We start from the raw sequence: 21,569 nt of genomic DNA on the forward strand, positions 1-21,569 counted from the left end.
ACACTCAACAAAGTCCTGAGGTTATCAAGAGCAAATGCGAGTCCTTGGAAAGTTGACCTATATCGATTTCTGCGAACCTATAGGGTCACACCTCACAGCACGACTGGCGTCCCGCCAGCAGACCCGATGTTTGGTACAGTCATAAAGTCCTCCATACCGCACCATCCCAGCAGAAGCCTGGACAGGATTGACAATGAGCGGACAGAAAGAAGGAGAACGGGAGCCAATGCACACATGAGTGCCAAGAGGAGGTCGAAACCATCCAACCACCAGGTGGGCGACCAGGTAGTCATGCTGCGGAACCCGACGAAATCCAAGTTGGACTCTCGCTACGAGTCTGTCCCATGGACTGTCAGTGAGAGGCAAGGAACCATGATAAATGCACAAAGAGGACACCGACAGGTGACACGAAATGCGTCGTGGTTCAAGGCTGTGCCAAGAAACCTATGGACTAACAGGGAATGTCCCCGAGAAGATGACGACCACCCGCCGGATGAGGGAGAACCCGAGCACCCGTATGGAGAAGAAGACGTGGATGACAGAACGTGGGAGCTGTGGAATGAACCTGAAATGGGTGAGCCGGACATGGAAGGTGAGACACCCAATGAGACAGTGGGGCCCAGTTCCAGAAGTAGGGGATATGGTTTGAGAAGCGCCACCAAGCCGCCAGCTCAGCTCAAAGACTATGTGTGGTAGTCAGCCCCACGAGGACTATAAGAAGGGGAGGCACCCTGTGTGTAGTTGAAGTATTTGCAGATATGTATGACATGTTTTGTCTGATTTTGAGTTAAGTTAAAATAAAGGAGGAATGTTGTATCTGCCCTGCGTCCCGCTACGCGGTGACGCAGGGCGTCTAAATAAAAGCCCCTCCCCCGCGGACAGGAGGCAGTTCTGGGGCAGTGAAACCAGCAACGTCTGGGTGTGTGTTATTTAGCTCCTGCTGGAGCTGCGCCACTGCGGCCTACTTCCGAGGCCTCCAACGTTCTGTCTCCCGGCTGTAGCAGCGCTGGGCCAAAACGTAACAAGGTCTAGGCGCAAGACACTTTGGGCTTGATTTACAAAGCATTTTTCTATGTGATTTTGTCATTGAAAAACACTTTTGAAATCAGGCCCTTTGACTCCAGACCGTTTGAACCTTTGATTAGGAGGCCTGTGAAATCGCTTCTTAGGATTGTACTCTGAAGGAAATATTTTAATAATGTTTTTTAGGCTTAAAATCTATTGGGGTGCATTCCTGGTGCTAATGATTAATCTTTTGAGAGGCAAATGTTTAGGGGGCGTTGGATAGGAACAAGCCCCACTCCTTCCCCTCCCCATCGCTGGTGGGATCATACAGTAAATAATTTAGATTTCCAGCACCGGGTTTCCCATTTTCCTTGTGAATGTCACAATCTTATCATTTGTGTTGTTGAATTTTAAGTGCGGTGCTGCATTTTAAGATTAATTTGTGTTAATTGATCATACTATACCCGTAGTAAAAAGCTGCCACCATGATACTTTCCAACGTAATCATTGGCAACCTAGCGTGAACTTTCAGTTTAAATACATAGATATACATGTTTTGGGGAGTCGTGCAAGCAACAAAAAAAAACATGAGCAACGCGTAGCTGTCCATACAAGACATTTGCTAATATGTGCCTTGTCAGGACAACTCGCCCTCTGCGTAACCTACATTCAGGGCAGTGTGTGAGTGTGGCAGTAGGTGTGTTATTGATATGAAACCACGAGGAACGCCCTTTTTTCTGCTCACAACGCCCGTTCTTCTGTGCTACTTCCTAAACCCGAGTCCTCGGCTTTAAGACCCAGGGCTGGGCGGGCCTTCGTTTCCGGGCGCAGACGGGGTGGGGCTCGATACTGAGTGCAGGTACAGGTGGGACGGGGCAAAGGCAACTACTGCTGGGATGTGGCGGCAAGGAAGTCGATGAAACGCGAGGAGCAGCGCCAGTGCAATTCATTGTGAGACTGGAGAGGTGAACGCTCAGCCAGGCCCAGAGGCTCACTCAGAGACGCTCTCTCTGCCCGCCCGCCCACTCAGGAGCGGCATCCTTCACTTCTCCGGTTGAGTTGGCAGACAATCCCAGTCCTCCCTGCAGCCCCATGGGAGGGGTTGGGGTGATCCCTCTCACTCCCTTCTAAACCCCCGAGAAGGAAGCGAAACCTGTAAGTTTATCTGAAGAGGAAGTAGGATCGTGTGCGCTGTTCGGTTTTTGATGCTGGTTGCACTCCTTTTCTTTTAATATGTGTTAATGTGGCGCTGTGAATGAGCCCAGTGGGAGCGTGGCATGACACATGGATAATGTACCAAGCAGCTTGAGTACCTTGACTTGGGTTGAGTGCAACTGTGTTCCTTCGCCACATACTGAGGGGGGGGTCTTGCCTGTCTTCAGTCGCTCTGTTAAGACCTCTGAGTTATTAAGGTGGCCCCATGAACCTAGATGCCTGTGCTAGTTAAAACTTTGATCCAAAATAGGGCACCTGACAGGATATCATACATTTAGTGTGTCACCGTAGGAGTCTTCCTTTTCTTTTGGCTAAATCGAAGGTCGAGGCATTATAATGAGCAACGATTAAGAGGTAGTGCTTTTCTATCTATCGTTAAGTGAGTCGTACTTAATGCTCGTATAGATTGAAATTGCTTCCTGCTTAAAATTGTTATGGCGTTTTTTTGCCTGTCTTCTTTCACAAATGCCCGATTGGGGTGGGCAGTTGAAGGGTGGGGGCTTAGTACCATGAGGGCAATATTTCAGCCACATTTTTAAAATGTTTTTTTTTAAACTGTAGAAGGGTAAACAAACGATGCTGTATATAGAAGGGTAATCAAACGATGCTGTATATAGAAGGGTAAACAAACGATGCTGTATATCTGTTGGTCCCTTTCCTTCATTTACTATTTATTGCAACGCAAGTCCTAGACATTTTGAGGAACATTTTGGAACCCTGTAGGTGGAGCTACATTGGGAGGAGGGGGACTTTTGAGAAACGACTTGAGTTACGTGCATTTGGCACCTCATCTTTCTTCAAGAAGCGGCCACCTACAACCATTTATTGCAAGTGTTGCAATTGCCTCACCCTAAGTTTTGTCATCCAGTAGGTGATTTCACAGAAATGAATTGTCTCAGCCTGGTCTAAGGCGATTGCTCCATATTGACTACATTTCACTGTAATGTTATATACTCACTGTAATATATATATATATATATATATATATATATATATATATATATATATATATATAATGCATTTTTTTAAAAAAAAATCCTTTTAGGATCGATCAATATATGCTAAAAATAAATACATGCCCTATCCATTGGGACAATACAATTTCGGAGTAAACGTCCCCTTTTAAACATTTGATGCCTCTACACGCGGACACCAGATGGCAATTTAGGTTGACCCATCAGGGAACTCTGACAAAGGAGTTCCAGACTTTTGCAGGCCTAAGACAGGGATGTCACTTAAATGTGAGAGCAAAACCAAATAAGAGAATTTTTACTAAACTGAAGGTGAAAGCATTGTTATGTTCCCAAATGAAATGGACAAATCTGTCTTATGGGAGGTTTTCAATAATTCCCCATATCAATTGGTGTAAGTCGAAATTAATTCTGTCACTTTTTAATATGGTTTGGAAATTTCGGATCAGACTGGGAGTTTTGGATCTATTAAAAATGGAGTGCTTTGTTTGGGAAAGTGTCCTTACACTTATAAATTGTGTGCCTAGTGATACCCTCCGATATAAGCATTGGCCTTGAACCTTTCAGGTCCGTCGCCAATATTAATCTAATTTATTTTAATGCATTTGTGTTGTCCGCAAAGGTATCGCAGTGCTTGTACCAGGACTGATAAAGGCATGACAAAAAATAAAGGCAGTTCATTCACTATTATTTATAACTCGTAGTTGTGAGGCAGAAAAACGGGGGTGTGTACCATGAAGCTGGAGCCTCCCGCTAGCTTGCTTTTGAATCTGGGGTTGAGAAGTGAAGGGTGTAGGAAGAGCGCAGCGGGCATGAAGTGTGGGCATGAAGTGCATTTTCTGGAGAGAGGGTGATCAAGGTAGGAAAGGGCAGCACTTGATGCAGTGTTCAGCGAGTGTCAGAGTTTTGAATTCCATACAGGCTTTGATTGGTAGCCAGTGAGCTTCGCGTCTGGCATGTGAAATGTGCTTGGTGTGTCGCATGCACCATGTTGCTTTGAGGGCGTTGTAGAAACAATTGTAACTTTTATAGGCTGATCCCATTTCAAATATTTGCAACAGATGAATGAGCTGCAGGCTGGCCCTATTGCCAACTTTGTACCTAGATGTTGAAATATATCACATGAAAAATGTGTCATACACACCTCTACTGGTTAATGCTGTGTTGTTTGAGAAAGATTGGATTGACACAATTTGTAAGTTGCATCAATATAAATGATCCAATATTCACCTCTTGCAAGAGAAGAGGTTGGGGTATTTGCCCCGCTATTTGGTGTACTGGCGAAACAAATGTTTACGCCCCAGACTCCACTTGCTGCCCACCAGGTAGATTACTAGCATTTGTAATATCAAACTATCCCCGGACTCCTGTTCGCATTGTAACCAGTTAGATACTATTGAAACTTTGGCCCACTTGCTGGTAGAATGTCCAGCTCTAAGTTCTGTCTGGCATTTGCGAGATTTGTACATGATGCTTGGCTATCCTCTGATGAATTCTGGCTATGAGACTGCACTGACAATTGCTGTGATTAGGTTCTTGCATAAATTACATTTGATTGCACTGAAATGTAAAACCTTTCCCGTTTATTATTATGCACTTTATTATGCTTCATAAATAACGAACTGTCAGTTATTCTTTTTCATTTTTGCACTAGATAACATTTTTTTTTTTTTGACATTTCAATGTTTTTTCCCACCATTCTCTTCTGGTGTCCTATCCATGGACCTATTCTAAATATATATCTTTTTTTTATACTGATTTTCTTCTTTAAACCTTGCGTTGGACTTATGCATTGATTGTAAAAGAATTACTGAAATTTATTTTTATTTTTCTACTACGACATGAGGTTTATTTAAACCAATTAATAAAATCCATCAATGGGTTTAGAAGGAAAGCAATCTAATCAATCTCCTTTCCCTCCTACTTCGCTCATTCAATCGGTGAGCAAACTAGTGTCCCCAGAATCTCTGGGTTTTACCTCTTTTTATAGAACCAAAACCACCCCCTTTTTAGGTGTGTATAATGTCTCTAATATATTTCGGATGTGTTTCAAAAGTGACATTGCATGAAACCTATAAAGAGAAGCCGAGGAATGGGCGGGCACCGCTAAGGTTCAGTATCCATTAACTAAAAAGTGATAAAGATTAATAACGTATGGGGTGCATACAAGAGTGCCCACGCAGTGGGCACTACCATACATACACAAGACCTAGGCTAAAAAAAGCCGACGGTGATGGCTGCACTGCCTTAATCTAGCCTAAAGGCTATAAAACATTCATTAATGTGTGTTGTTTGAATGCAAGCTCGCTATCAGACTTTGCCAAGTAAACAACATTCCCTTGTGATTCAAGAATCAAAACGTATTTTTTAAAATCCATTAATAATTGAGGCAATTAGCCAGTTCGCCAATGCATTTCGGGCGTGGAGTCCCTCATCGGGGTAATTTCTTCATGAACTAATTGACTATCCAATCCGATTGTTCCAATCTGATACCAGACCCTCAACTAAAACCACAGCCAAATTAGTATGAGGTCAAACGATGATGATCAATGAAAAACAGGATCAGTATGAAAAATACATTGAAACAGTGTGACGCGACAGCATAGTCACACATTGTTAATCCATCCTCCTATTGGTTTACATGTTAAAATACATAATTGTATGGCAATTATGTTGCCCATTATTGTATCAAATCCAAATGCAAGACCTGGTAAGACAGTCATTTAGCACGATTGGTGCGATGAAACGTTAGATATTGTAGATGACAAAGAAGAAAAGGAGAGAAAAAAAGTAGTCCTTAAAAAATCTAAAAATCCCTATGCACCAATCTATCTCATTCATCCATGCGTCCGTGTCAACGGAAAAAGCATCAGGTCCTAGGACCATCTCAGTGAGACTGCAAAACTAAAGAACCATATTACATATTATCCAATACCTTCCTTATCGAAACTCCTACTACAAGCCTTGAAAAAACCTGTTGCAAACCCACTTCCTAAAGATGCTAGGTGTGACTAAATTGTGGCTGACAGTACGCTTGAAAATACAAAGTTAAAATATTAGGAGCCAACCTGGCAAGTTGCTCTTCTTAAGTACAAATGTAAGTACAAATGTACTATTGGCATTCATCCTAGCAGACCGTGCTGCAACAGATGTATACATTTAGCCATCTCCATGGATAAGTTCGACCCTACACAAACTCGATATGCAACCTATACCTACCGTTGACAAATGAAGTAACACTGCCAGTTGTGTTAAAGTGCTGCGCCGTTGTCCCATATGAGTAACTACGGTAAACACTAAATCAATAAAAGAAAGAAACCAAATGTCGGTTATCAAAATGTTCACTACAGAGTAAAACAAAATAACATTACAGCAGTGGGACATCTTGACTGATGAGAAGGGAACCAAACATCTTTTTCCTGCACCACCGGTGTTCTTATACAAGAGGAGTGAGAACTTGAGGGACATGCTAGTTTGCACAAGGGATTGATTACCGCCTCAACACCAAGAGGAAGGAACGGCACGTAACCTTGTTTAAGGTGTGGCAATTGTAAGGGTCCATATGTATTCCATCCACAAACGGGAGAAACAATTGTGTTGAAAGACTTGGTTGCGTGCGTATCAGAACATGTGATGTTCTGTAACAAATGCCCTTGTTGCATCTACTGTGTAGGAGAAACCGCAAGGAAAGTGAGAATCCGGTGGAATTAACGTAGGTCATGTATCCGCACGGGTTACCCAAACTCAACAGTAGCAACACACTTGAACGAATACCGACGTTCAATCACTGATTACATTCCAGGTCCTTGAGGTAATTGCCAAGAAGCAAATCCGTGGTGACAACGGACGAAGAAGAGCACAAATTGAGGCGTTTTAGGGCCACAGACTGGACTTCTTGGTCCCTAATGGAATGAACGAAGAACTTGATTTACACTGTTTCATGTGAGTTCTCCTAGGGGTTGTTTTTTTAAAAAAACATTTTTTTTTGTGTAATCGTGAATGACGGGACTCTCACTCTGATGTGTAACAACATGCCTAAGATGGGGACTTGTGTAGTACGATTGTTTATGCAACAGTTGTCAATACAGGAATGTCACAACACTAGTTTCCTTGTCTTTTTCTAATTTCTACAATGACCCATTCAGTGGTTTATTTAACCTATTCAGACTCTCTGCATTCACGTGCATCTCCATTAAGCAATATTGACTGGTCGGTTTACTTTCACTTTCTGTCTGCTAGAGTCAGTTTATTTAAAGATGGGTATCACATGCAACAGATTGTGCAATCACTTCAATTTTAGGCATTACAGATATCCCCAGTAGGGGAATAACAGCATGGGTCAGTAGGACTAAAATCAAATGCTTCATTACATAGCGATGCTTTTAAGTGGAGGGAGCATGTCCTTTCTCTTCTTCTATTTCCACTATAGCTGAATCCAGCTGGTAACTGGTTCTCTGGTTGACTTGAAATGGACATTAATGGTAAAAGCATCAGGCTTTGAAAGTTCTATTGATCAGGAATATGAGCTATTTCAATTATACCGGTGTGGCATGGGTCTGGCCATCTTTTTCCCAAGAGGATGCAAAGAAATAATGCAATTATATTTTACCCTGTGCTTTTCCTTTTTGTAAAGAAATGGCCTCCTGAAGTTGCATTATATGTTTGCACGCCGTTCTGACCATTTCTCCAGGATACTCTTCCTCTTAGCTGGGAGATTAATCTCCTTGCATTCAAGGGGATTAATTTCAAATTTAGAATCGCATACTCTGGAAGAACTGTCACCCTAATGGCTAGTGAAAGGTTTCTAAAAGGATTTACCTACTAATTAGTGCTGGGTTGGTTTGCAACATCTATGGTTTTGATCAAGCTAAACTCTGTGTTAAAGAGGCCTTTTTGTCGGAGAGTGTTTGATCCCATTGGTGCACTTTATCTGTGGGCGAAGCCCCGACTCCCATTTTACTGAATAGAGTAACTGCAAAACACATTTTTGAGAACACAAAACTATCCACTAACCGTGAGTGAACTTGGAGCAAATGCTCCTGAAAAGCCTTATATACATGTGGAAGACCAAAATAGGGTCAATCTGCAAGGTCTTTTATGGGGAACATGAGGCAAGTAGCCTGTGAATCAAAACCCAAAAGGAAACTTGACAGAACACAACTGGAGCAAAGGAATCTGTGTTAGTCTGCACTGTAAGACTGTTAACAGAAGGGCATTTGTTTCCTTCGTGCAGCTGCCCTGCCCAAAGGTGGCCCATTTTAATTCTTGTTGGGATTTAATCTGGAAGAGCGCCCTGCTTTCTCTGCTGGCCGAGGGGCCTCAAGTGGATGTTCAGAAGTTCACATGTCAACTTCAAAGTGGGGAATCTCTCTAATATTTCCCAGAGTGAATATCAATTTGAATGGGTAACCCAGGGATATACAGGATGTCGTTCTAATTGATGCAAGTGTTTTTTTTCATTAGGCATGGTTTCTGAGGGAGAGCAACAAGAACAGCAGCAGAGAAAAACTGAACCTCCATCATGGTATTGTGGGGCGAGGGAGTTGAAAACTAGAACATGCAGGACGGGAGGGTGGAGGACTAGCAGACAGCTACATTAAAGAAGATTCAACGTGAGAAGGGTTTGAAATCTTAGCCAGAGCCCAGAGAAGACAAACCAGAAGCTCCAGGCAGAAAATCAGTGTGATGAAAGATGTCACATCAAAGGTTATGTAATATATATATATCTAACAGAAGCATCTAAGATGTGATGACATCTGTAAGGAAACCCTACTGCAGGTGCCCTCTATCCTCGAACATTCTGGCAGCACAAGAGACAAAACGCACTTTCAGCTCTTTCCAATCAGAAAGTGGTCTGCATGGTGCTTTGGTCTTGTCTTCCACCCCCCCACTATCACCGGAGGTGTGGCTTGGATACACTCTACCTGCCGGGAGTTAAAAACTCCCCTGAATTCGTAGTGGGACAAGTGGCGGAAAGTCCGAGGACTGGGACGGCAACCCCCCTATTTCCCCCCCCCCCCGATGCAAAGAAGATCAAGACCCGCCGAAAGCAGTGCAAGGTGAGAACACACAGAGGTACAAGGAAAGGTGAGACTGCACTTTCTGGGTTGTCTGTACGGAGGGAAGAGACTGCAACTCCCTGGCGTTGGGTGCCCTAGTCTACGTTTGCAATTTTCCAAGCATATCTAGTATTTGACTCTGCTATAGACAGCGGGGTTAGTCACTTTTGATCCGTGGGAGAGCACAAATCTCAGTAGTATGCGAGGGGGGGGTGAGAGAAAACCCCCCAACCCCCTGAGGAGTGGGAGATTGCAGAAGCAGTCTGTGGATGCAGCAATGCCAATACTACAACAAGGGCCGGACACAGTTAAGGATTTGGGTAGCCTTTTTTCCCCACAAAAGAGCAGGCAACGTATGTACAGGCCATTCTGAAGGGGGGGGGGGAGTTGGTGGACACCCTGTCAACAGCAGAAGTGTATAAAGATGTTACAGACTGTGATGTTTCAGGCCAAGTTCTATCACGGGTAGAACGGAGCTCAAATCGCTCTATATTTGAAACATTTGTGATCCTGGAGCAGGAAATGCAGACAATTAAAAGGTCTGAGGGATCGTTTGAGTGCTACTTCGGGACTATTTCAGACCTTAACGAATCCGATGGAAGGGTTTCCGGACCTCTTTATTTCAAGCGCATGTAATTCTACAGAGATACCGGCAACTCGAGCCTCTATGCCGCAGCTGACTGAGGGTAATAATGATTCATTCAATGAACTTTCAGAAATGGCCGAGAGTTTATCTGATAGAGATAAGGACTTTGCTTATAGAGATAAGAACAGAGCTAAGCAGCAAGATCCCACTAATAAGGCATCAGCAGTGCTTCTAAATGACAATATACCCAATAGAATTAATGATGAAACATCGCCAAGGCAAATCCAGAGGTCTAAAATGGAGGCTCAACAGGATGAGGTCATTGTGGTGGAAAATCCGTTTAGCAAGGACTCTAGGCTGAATCCAAAACGAAATGAAAAAAAAAAAAAAATGAAAAAAAAATTTAGACCTGAAACGAAATCGGCCAAGAAGGGGTCTTGGAAATTCTTGAGGAAAATTGTTCCTGCAGCGGGGGGAGATCTTGTCAGCAAAACGGAGATGATCAACCATCAAAAACAACGCGGTATACTGCTGGAAATAATATACCATGGTGCCAAGACCTGTCCAGCATATCTTTCCTTAAACCTTGTACCTCTGGAGTTGTCCCGAAAAAAAGGATAAGTCTGCCAATAGGGTGGCGGTTGGCGCAACCGATTTAATGTCAACCAACGAGGTGAGAGGACTGAACGGAAGAGACTGCGTGACGGGACCAGAACAATGGGGTAACGCCAATAGTAAGGTGGAATTAGCTAGCCACAAGGGGCTGAGAGTAACCAAGAGGGATGAGCAATGTCCACCCAGGAACCAAGGTGGGCGGTCATCAACGAGCCCTAAAAAAAAGCAGGGCCGTTGCACAAATGCATCCAATGGCTAACACTGAAATACCTAAGGAAAAAGACGCTCCGAGTTTGATTCTTGAGCCGGCTTTTGAGGAGGACTGCAATATAGCTCTGAACGGAAGAAGATTGCTCATCCTGACATCATCCATTCAGGATATGAAGGTACTTTCGTCAGAAAACCTAAAGTTTGTCCACATTTATGATTGCGCCTATCTGGGGAAATTAGCAGTACACTTTCACTCTACAGCGATAATGAACTTTGTGCTTGTTCAACAGGAGGATTTCCTGTGGTATACCAAGGAGAACAGGCACCTAAAGATCAAACGAAGCTCAACCTTCTAGTCCGATGTTACTTTGACCAGAGGAAGTATGTGCCATTTAAATCAGGAAATCGGAATTGGGACTGGCTTACCACTGCGCTCAGAACCTCAGCAGGAAGGAGACAAGGTTTTTAGAGATGTGATCAAACTCTTAAGTTTGGACTCGTGTGGTCACAACTCCTTTTATGAGCAAGGATAAGAGAGGCACGTGGGACAATTTTGCCTTCAAACCTCTCCAAGAGACATGGCTCAGGTAAACGCTGATATGGCATGGGTACTCCATCCACTCTACAGTGGCTAAAAAGGGTACAAAAGGGAGGCCAATGGGCAGTCTTCTCACAGCAGTAAAAATTAAGAAACTGCAACCTACCAAGAAAGTGTCAAGTTCCAAAGCTATTTTGGCAGTAATGATTTGTTATACTGTTACTAATGCTAAGCAATCGGATACCTTGATGATTCATATTTACTTTAACATTTAAAACTTTGACTATGGAAGTGTATGTTATATACCATCTGGACAAGGAAACTCTTGTGGCTTGTAGACTACCCTGCGGGAGTGGTGATCGTGGCAGGGTTTATTAATTGTAAATGTGTGATAACAGAGGGAGGGTGGGATGTTCTAGATGAGATCTCTAGTATTGCCCCATGCACACATGTTAGCAAAGGAAAATGTTAGATTTGGTCAAGTATTTTGTCAAGATGGACCTTGTCTCTAGTGAGCTCTTGGAGGACATTTGTTGGATGCTCCTACATGGGTAAATGCCTTCGCGTCTTCCACTATTTTCTTGAAAAACATTGTGGTGGAAGAGGTGGTTAAATTTAACATAAAGCAAGCAAGCCTGAGTGACCACTCAATGCTGCAGTTGAGCTTGAGCTCTTTGGGCTCTAATCCTTCTGAATAGTCTATGAAGGAGGGCTTGCTTGGTATAAAGTCAAGGTAATAGGCTGGCCCGCTTCATCCCAATATAGGCCTAGGCAATGTAGAATTTATAATCTGACAGAAGTAAACAAAAAGATGTACTCTACCCCTGAGGCATTTCCGGACCTACTATCAAAACTAAGAAAATTTAAGAATGTGAAAACCCTGGTACAATCAAGAGTGACACTTTCAGTTCGATATACATATACATGTCCGGAAACGTCAAATGAGGAAGGAAGTTAGAAATCTAGTTACATCTATTTCAAAAAGTTGGCAGGAGAAAGATAAGGGAGAAAGTGGTGTTAAAACAACAATATCGAAATTGGTGTAAACCATACAAACCTGGCAACACAAAGATTTATTGAGTAAAATCCTCAAACACGATACACAAGCTATATGGTGGACTCTAAACAACAAAGATAGTAAACAGATACAGTGTCAGTCACCCAAGTATCTGAGGAAGTATGGGTGGATTGGTTCTCATAAAAAGCTGGCCTGGGCCATGGTAATGGGAGGATTGAAAGGGTCTAGCATGCCCGAGGTTCCCCCTAGCTCTAATCTCATGTCATTCGACTATCTTGACATTGAAATTATTATTAGTAAACTAATTCCAGGGCGTCGGGACGAGATGGAGTGAAACGGGCATTATAAAAAGAAATCCAGCACTGTGGGTAGACCTCACATCTGTTCACCCACGCTGTTAAGGAGGGTAGATGTCCTACTTCCTGGAAGTCTTCGATTCTTGTACCAATTTCTAAGCGGGGATAGCGAGAATTCCCTGGCTTATCGACCAATCTTCCTGGTCACCACAGCATCGAAGATCTTCGCGACACTTCTCCGCTGGGAAATTGAACAAATGGGCTGAGGAAGCTAACATCCTGAGTCCTCTCCAAACAGGCTTTAGGAAGGGCAGTGGAACCATAGTTAGTGGGATGGCCCTGACGGCCTGTCTGTCTGACATTGGACCACTGATGGACCGATCACTCTATATGGCCAAATTGGATCTTTCTGCGGTCTTCAACAATATTTGCCTCTCTGGGCTCTGGGTTAAACTGTTGAACTGGGGGATAGATTGGGTTTATTATCCCTGATCCAGCTACTCTATTCTGGGAACTAAACCCAAGTTGGACTAAGTATGCTTTGTGATTTGTCCAGGAACATTCTATTGAAAAAGGGTGTACGACGAGGATGTGTTTTGGCTCCCATCCTATTTAATGTTTATTTGGCTGATCTCTGGGTGAAGAGTAGAAAAGGGGGAGGTTGCGTATCCAAATGGCCCAATTTGGAACTATGGTGCATTGCCTATGCTGATGACTTTATGTTGGTAGACTACACACAGAAGGGCCTTCAACGTCCGCTAAAGGGTTTAGTGGAATATCTGAGAATGAATCATCTGCAGATTACTCCAGAGAAATCCTATGTTATGGTGAGCACAGTGCTTAAGAAGACATAGTTTTGTGTGGAAAATGGAGGAAACCCCATTTCAGAGCGTATAATCTATTTACTACCTTAGAGACTCTATCAGTTAGGAAACATCAGGGACATCTAAGAGCACGATAAGAAGATAAAACGTGCTCCTGTATTAAACTGCTGATGGCAATAAAAGCTAAATTGTGTGCGTTCTCACTGGTTAGGGTGACCAGACGTCCGGGTTTTCCCGCGACAGTCCGGGGAAATCACCCTCCGTCCCGGGAGTTTTTTCATTTTTGAAAACCCGTCCGGGGTTTGTTCGTAATTATTTTTCACAACACTTTCAGAATTTTGAAGTTGGCGGTTTGGCTTGAACCCCCAACCTCTCAGGTACAAGTCAGAACGCTTACTGACTGTGCCACAGAGACTGGCTTGGAAATTATTGTACAGCAAGCCATGTAATATCAATTAGAGCTAACGCTCGTTTTTAATTAACATGCCACGATTCACAGACAAAACTGCACAAATGAGATTATATACAGTTTATAGAAAGGAGAAGTGATGGCAATATGGTTGGGGGTGGTTGTGAGGGTGTGTTGGGGGAGGGGCGGTTATTGGTGGGCTGCGATGGGATAGTCCCTCTTTTATGTTGTTGGACGTCCCTGTTTTTTGTTTTGAAAATCTGGTCACCCTATCACTGGTACTATTTATTGAATTCTATAAAGCCAAGGTGACATTGCTGTGGAATATTCAGGACAGAAAATCATTTGATGTTATGGAAGGAAGGATCCTGAAGCGAGCACTGCGCCTTCCAATCTCTGTTCCAGTGAGTGTCATCAGACTGGAACTGGGTCTGATATCTTGGTGGGCCCAGTACCATCCCATGTAACTAAGTGACCCACAAGTAACAGCGCCTTGATGCCCCAGGGCTGTTAGTGCGCTATACAAATGTAAAAAAATAAATTAAATTAGACGGTCGCTTTCTTTGATGGATTATTTGGAGCTGGCAGGGAAATCAGTGTTGGGCTTCCATAGCAAGGCCCTAATATCTACAGATTGTAATTGCGATTTTAAAAAAAACTTAGTAGCCGGTGCACTAGGATGAGGGAGGCTGTGGATCTGAAGGGTACAGAAGGATGGGGAGTGATGAAAAGGGGGATTGGGTGTTCGGATAGATCCCTGGATTTACAGGATTTGTGTAGTTTGAGGCTCTTTATAAAGGTAAGGAGTCCTTCATGCCGATCTGCAACTAAAGTCTTACCTGGAGCAGTTTCTATCAGCAAAATTTAGATATTGGTACTTGAAGTTCAGGTTGCACGGCTTCCTACACTGAGTTCTTGGGACCTATCCTTGTCATACCCAGCAAGATGAGAACATGTAGGATGTGTCATAGAGGCGAAGTGGAACATTTAATTCATTTTGTGATTTACTGTCCATTCTTTGCAGACTGAGAATTAACACCTTTTGAGAGATTTGCCCACTCAACCTCACAGATTATATTCCAGGATTTGTGGAGTAGGCTAATGACTATCCCCCAAAGCTCTCTTTTATATTGGCCTTGGTTAGGATGTGGGTGATGGATCAAGGTATTGGGGACTTGGTTGCCATACAGGACGGATAAAGGACACATGGGGTCTGCATTGTAATGCGTCTGTGATGTATATCTTTATTTCTTATATACTTTTGCTATGATGCATGTATTTTCCTTTTTATTAGTAATGTGTAAATGTAGTTTTGTACAGGGAACACAATAAAAAAGTAAGCAGTCTCTGCATTAATTAATAGACCCCTGGTTTTTGTTTGTTCCCATCTACCGGTCCTCAAAGGTCTCTGAAGCTTGGGTGTGTGCATGTGTTACTGTGTGTGTGTGTGTTTTATGTTTATGCATGTTTGTATTAGTATGGTTTTGTTTGTCTGAGGCATTGTGACTGTGGTATTTTTATGGCGCTTGTGTGTGGCCTTCTGTATGCTTGTGCATGTATTTGTGTGTTCTTGGTATAAGTCTGTGTGGGTGTATGTACATCTGTGAGCTGTCTGCACATTCGTAGGTCTTGAGTATGCTACATGGCAGGATGCACCATGCTTGCGCTTCTGTCCTCGTACTACATTTCTGGGCCAGAGCTCTGCTGTGCAGGGAACGGAAGACTGCATATATTCCAAATCCTCAAATTCTCACGACAGCTCCCAGTTAAGTGTTCTCCTCTCACGTGTGACCAGCGTGTACTTCATGTTTGAGTTTCCAGCAGGGCCAACTCGCTATTTCAGCCTTCTAAGGTTGATAAATTGAGCCTTATTAAGTAGGATAATAATAACACTTGACATTACATCGCAGGCAGGAATCTGGCATGAAGCGTTGCTCTTAAGAGTGAATGACATATCTTAAAGGAATGAAATGTGTTTCTGCAGGAAGAGTAAAGGGCACTTTACATATATGTGGTAGTAACGTTTGCTTGCGATGAATATCTGCATTTTTGGATATAGTTTCATGTGTCGCCATGTTCCAGTAAAAAAATAAAATGTGCTTGCATCTTGCTGATATTTCCAGACTCGTTTTGAAATTAAATCTAAGCGGTATTAGTTCTCACTGTTATGAAAATGTATGTGGACCGTATAGTAATGTTACGTTCGGTATGCACTTTTTATTCAGTAAAAAGTAAATTGCCATCCAGTTTGTGGGGCGAGTTCATTTTTCTAAGGTCGAGTAGATAATCGAAGTTACTCAACCTGCAGATGTAGATTTTTCGAGGCCTGTCTGTGGACACGTGAGGTCACGCATGTATCTGGCAAGTCACATGGTACACTATCTAGCAGGAAGACTGGGCTTTAAAAGATCACTTTTTGGGACAATGCGAGCAGTGTAGTGTTGCAGTTACTGTTTCCAGGTAACGTTGTTTAGGCATAGATTGAGCCAGCACTTGATACTTACTCTTGTTTTAATAACCGACAATGGGTTTCTTTTCTTTCTGATGTTACTCATATGGGACAGCAGTGCAGCAATTATTTCACGCAACTGGTGGTTATACTTTCATTAGTGAACAGCAGGTACGGGCTGGAGTTTGTGTAGTTTCTAACTTATCTAAGGAGATGGCTAATCGTATACATCTGTTTGCAGCAGCTAGGATGGACTCTGTGAGCACATTTGTACTTCACTAAGAAGAGCAACATGCTTGAGGCTGCAGTTTGCCAGGTTGGCTCCTAATATTTTGAATTTGTATTTTCAAGTGTACTGTCGGCCACAATTTAGTTGCACCAAGCTTCTTTAGAAAGTGGGCTTGCAATGTTTTGTCAAGGTTAGTTATGACCTTTTTTTGAAGAGGTTGGTTGAATTCGATAAGGAAGGTATGGATAGTATGGAAGGTGGTTCTTTAGGTTTGCAATCTCACTGAGGTGGTCATAGGACCTGATTGCTATTCTGTTGACACTGATGCATGAAAGAATGAGATTAATTTGTGCATCAGCATTAGATGCTGTTTTAATGACTATTTTTTTTCTCTCCTTTTTTCTTTTTCTTTACTCATCTACAATCAATTACGTTTCATCGCAGTAAATGACTGTCTTACCATGTCTTGCATTTGGATTTGTTACAACACCACAATAATGGGCTACGTACTTGCCGTACGATTATGCCCCATGTATTTTAACATGTGAATGAATGGGTGGATGGATTAACAATTTGTTGCCATGCTTCACGCCACACTGCTTCAATGTATTTTTCATATTGTTCCCCATTTTCAATGTTTGACCTCATACTAATTTGGCCATCGTTTTAGGCATGGGGCGCTATTGTTGTAATCTGATAGCATTGTCTAATGAAGAAATTGCCCTGATGAAGGACTTTCATTTCCGAAATGCATTGGCACACTGGCTAATTTCCTCAATTATTAGCTGATTAAAAAATTAAGTTTAGATTCTTGAATCACGATGTTTTACGTGGCAAAGTTTGATTAGCAAACATTTATGTAACACGCTTTACAGGAATGGTTTCTAGTAGGCTAGATTCAGGTAGTGCAGCCCTCACTGTCGGCTTTTTAGCTTAGGTCTTGTTGTGATTGCATGAAACCTACCCCTCCGTCGTCATTGGGCATATTTAATGATTGGGCAGTATGAAGGGAGTAACTTCTAAACCAAGTATTCCTCCCATTTGATGTGATGTCATCTTGGAGCTTTCTGGATTAAACAATTGGTACCTTTCTGAAATGGCATATTCCATACATGTCATGTTACCAATAGATTCACTACAGTGGCCCTCTCTGGCGTGAATTAAATGATACAATTTTCCTGAATCGTGGATGACTTGCACATTTTGGCTTTTTGCACCCTGAGACTTTCACACGCATTATTTTTTTCGATATCCGATGAATGGGTTTGCCAGTATGGACGCTAGGATGTGCGATGTTTCTGTGCAACAATACAATTTGCCTTACACAATTTTGTTTTGTGCCAATATAATGGGGGATTTCAAAATTACAATTTAAAAGAAAATGTGCTCTCTAGGGTAGTTAAAAAAAAAAAAAAAAAAAAAAAAAAACAAAATCAACAAAATTTTGGATCCAATGTAATTTCAATGATGTATATTTTTTTAGCTCTTCTCCTTTACACAATGGTACATGGCAGCATTCAGTTTTTCTGCCCAGTATCCAGAACATCTGGTGCCCACGCTGTTTGTTCAGAGCGGGAGAGTTTGACCCAAAGGCCTGCCACCATGGTAGTCCTTTTGTAGTTTAAGCTGCAGGGTCCATCTATGATTTCAGTCGTGCCCCCTGAGAGTGGTCTCGGGGCTTGGCTGGCCTTTAGAAAAGCTATTCAGTCTGTGTTCTATTCCTTCATTTAGAAAAGGCCTGGCTTATTTGAATATAAGATTAGATGAGAGAGAACCACTGGGCAAGCAGAAATGTGTATTTATTTATTACTTTGTTAATTATTTTTTAGCCCAAGCACATACTAGGCATATCATACATGGGACACTTGGTGTCATGACACCCTGTGCGGTGTGGTTTCGTCACTGTACGGTCCCACTACGGCATCTTTGGCGCCTAGTCATTATGCGCCTTATTATATGCGGTACGCTTGCAGAGTGACGTATTGTTTTGGATATCCTCCAATGCCGGCAGTGGCTCGCTGCGTCACAACTGTCCTTTAAGTTGCTACGCTGCTTGTATTCCTTCGTTCTGTTTTTTTTCTCTTGAATCTTGGTCTCCCTTGTAGTCCCCATCTTCCTTTCATCCATCCGAGTCCTGTGAATTCTCTCGTCCTTGCCACCGCACTCCTTTGAAAGCCTTGTTCTTGCTGCTTGTGAAATTCCGTCGGTGGCTCTCCTTAACATCAGAGGGTTTTTTTTTTTTTTTGTAAAAAAGAAATAATAATTTTACTTTAAAAAAATGTATTTGTACTCTGAAGGTGCCCTGCTGAACACTTCCATTTACTACTGGGGTGCCAGTTTGGCCTCATCTAGAGACAAACCCTTTCTCTACGATACCCACACTCAGGTGAGGCAGGAGCATGCCAGCAAAACTGAGTTTGCAACGCCCACCTTATCCTGTAGAAATGGTTCATCTGCAAGAGCTGATGGATGCTGTTCAAGGGCTTACGGCTGAAGTGCAGGCTTTGCGCCTAGAAAATCAAACTTTGAAACACGCTCTTGTACTCGGGGGAGAATCTTCCCATGGAATTGCCTACAGGTGGGTCTGGGCCTTTGAAGTTCGATGGAACTCCCGGAAGTTAAAAGAATTCCTGGACCCTTGTTACATACAGTTTACATTTCAACCTCATGAATTTCGGTCCGATCGTGCAAGATTTGGTTATCAACATGGTGAGCAGTGATTTGGCCTGGGGTAATCCGTTGTTTGCCTCCCGAAATCCAGCAGTGGATAATTTTGATATGGTCTTACAGATGCTAAAGGGCATGGTTTAAAGGTCAGAAACTGTGAATTATGCCCAACAAAACATATTGGATTACGTTCAGGGATCATCCTATGTGATGTCTTATGTGACCAGGTTCAAACAATTAGCCGACAAAACCGGTTGGCCAGAAGAGACTCTAGTTGTTCCTGAGGGGTCTTTCAGAAGAACTAAGGACGAATTGGCTCAAGTGGCCCATCCAGGTATGGGCACAATGACCTTACAACTGGATTATCGCCTTCAAGAACCTGAGGCTGAAAGGAGAAAGCGTCGCTCAGAACTTGCCTTACCATCTTCAACTAGCAGCCTCAAACCAGAGTCCATGCAAATTGGAACTGCGCGGGGCCCACTATCCGCGACCGAGAAAAAATAACAACTTTGGGCCTTTGCATGTATTGTGTTAACGAAGGTCACAGAGTGAAAGTTTCGTGTTGCTCCCACTCGTCGCCAGGGAAACTCCACTTCCCGTCCTTGTAGGGGTTAAAGGGCTGGAAGATTCACAAAACCTCACTGTTATCAGGCATTGAAACACCATCCCCAAAGATTGATGGCCCTAAAAGTTTCTTTGACGATTGAGTTCCATTCATTGGTACTGCCAGTATTGCTTGATAGTGGTGCGGCTGATGTTTTCATGGATCTGTTGTGGGCCAAAGAACAAAGAAGGACCAGACCCTTTCCATTGATGGGGTAGATGGAATGCTCTTAAGCTCCAGTCTTATAAACTATCAAACCAAGAATCTGCAGTTGTTTATTGATAATCATTCAGAAAGTGTCTCCTTTGACTTGATCAAGATGGTTCATTACCAAATTTGATTTGGGAATCTTGGCTAAGGAGACCTAATCCGTACATTAATTGGATGGCTGGTACAGTCTGATTGGCTTCGGAAGATTGCGGCCAACATAGATTTTAGGAGAGTCCCAATTGTCCATACCTTGAGAAACTGTCTCTGTACATAAACACTTTACATGAGTAGTACTGGGAATATGGGGATGTCTTTTCTGAGGATGTGAAAGCTCGATTTCCTCCGCATAGAGAATGTGCTATAGGCCTGTTGCCTGGTTCCTCAATTCCAATCAGAAGGATGTTTGTACTATCTGAAACAGAAAAAAACAGCACTTGGAGACTATTTGGGCAACAATCTTCAAAAGGTCTTTGTAAAGACTGTACTCCTGCACAGAGGACCCCAGCCAAGATTCTCTATTATTGGTATGTGGTCGAGCAATCCAGGCCTAGCTTCCCAGGAGGTGATGCACGCTGGTTTGTGTACAGTGTAGTCCCCAAGCCCCACAAAGGAATGTCCACTTACTGTATTAGTTAAAACACAGTCTTTATATAATTAATATTCAAGGTTATGTATACTATCACTAACTCACTTTGTGCTCAGAAAATCTACAATGGCATACATATACGGTTCTAAGTGGTACCAGAATTATTATCAGATCTCATTAAAGTGCATCAACTATACTCTGGATAAGTGTCTCAAAGATCACTTAATAAAGGAGACCAACAATAAAGTTAGGAGGAAAGCAGTTGGGTAGAACAATGGGCAGAATACTGTCCCCTACCACTAGACCCAGTTCTGTATGGAGATCCCCCCCCCCCCCGCCCCACCAACTGGGCAACCTGTAAAGTAAAGATCTATCACAAGCCCAGTCCATATATTGTTCCAGAAGTCTTATTTCCTTCTAAAATAGTTCTACAACCCCAATGTACTTGGAATAGGAGAGTTTGACGTCAAGTCGTCGACGGATCCTTCTTGAGCGGCTCGCTTTAAGGCAGGAGCCACGGATCGTCGAGATCTCACGAGGAAAAGGGTTGAACGACGACAGTGAGGTGGCAGCTTCGTTCCTAGCGATGCTCGTCGACGACAGAGCGTTGGCGTCCTGCAAGAAAGAGGTGTGCGGGGCACCTCAGTGATGATAGTTCAGGACCGCAAAGAGATTGTGAAGAACTGTGGCCAAGCAAAGGCGTCGAGTCGTCCGACATCTCTACGGTCGTCAGGTGGCGGGAAACCCACCGGCGGTACTCGTCGGTGGCCTCTACTTTCTCTGGTGGGACAAAGCAGTCGCCGTTGTAGGTGAGAGCGTCCTTGGATCAAATGTTACTTGGGCAAAGGGAGCACAGCAGCTCCGGTCGGCGACGGTGATGGACAAGAGTGTCCGGGCGCTTCTCCTTGTGATTCTGCGGCGGTCCCCGTCTCCGGTCGGCAGCCTGTCGTAGGTCTGTCTACCAGGGAGCTTTGGCAAAGATCAACTGGTGCACGATGGTCACTTGTAGCTCGGGAAGAGGGCGCCTAACCATGTCCTCTCTGGGTCAGTCCGTGGAGACACAGCAACTTTCAGATTG

General features: G+C 43.2%; 1 protein-coding gene across 1 annotated transcript in view; it reads left to right on the plus strand.

Moving 5' to 3' along the window:
• The first annotated feature begins 1,789 nt into the window (after positions 1 to 1,789).
• TMEM51 (transmembrane protein 51) overlaps positions 1,790 to 21,569 on the plus strand; it is a 153,874-nt gene continuing 134,094 nt past the window's right edge. Inside the window, exon 1 of the mRNA XM_069610889.1 lies at positions 1,790 to 2,160. The gene's annotated coding sequence lies outside the window, so the exon portion shown is untranslated. The remainder of the gene's footprint in view (positions 2,161 to 21,569) is intronic.

This window comes from Ambystoma mexicanum, chromosome 8 (assembly GCF_040938575.1).
Source record: "Ambystoma mexicanum isolate Mex_15411 chromosome 8, UKY_AmexF1_1, whole genome shotgun sequence".
Taxonomy (NCBI): Eukaryota; Metazoa; Chordata; class Amphibia; order Caudata; family Ambystomatidae; genus Ambystoma; species Ambystoma mexicanum.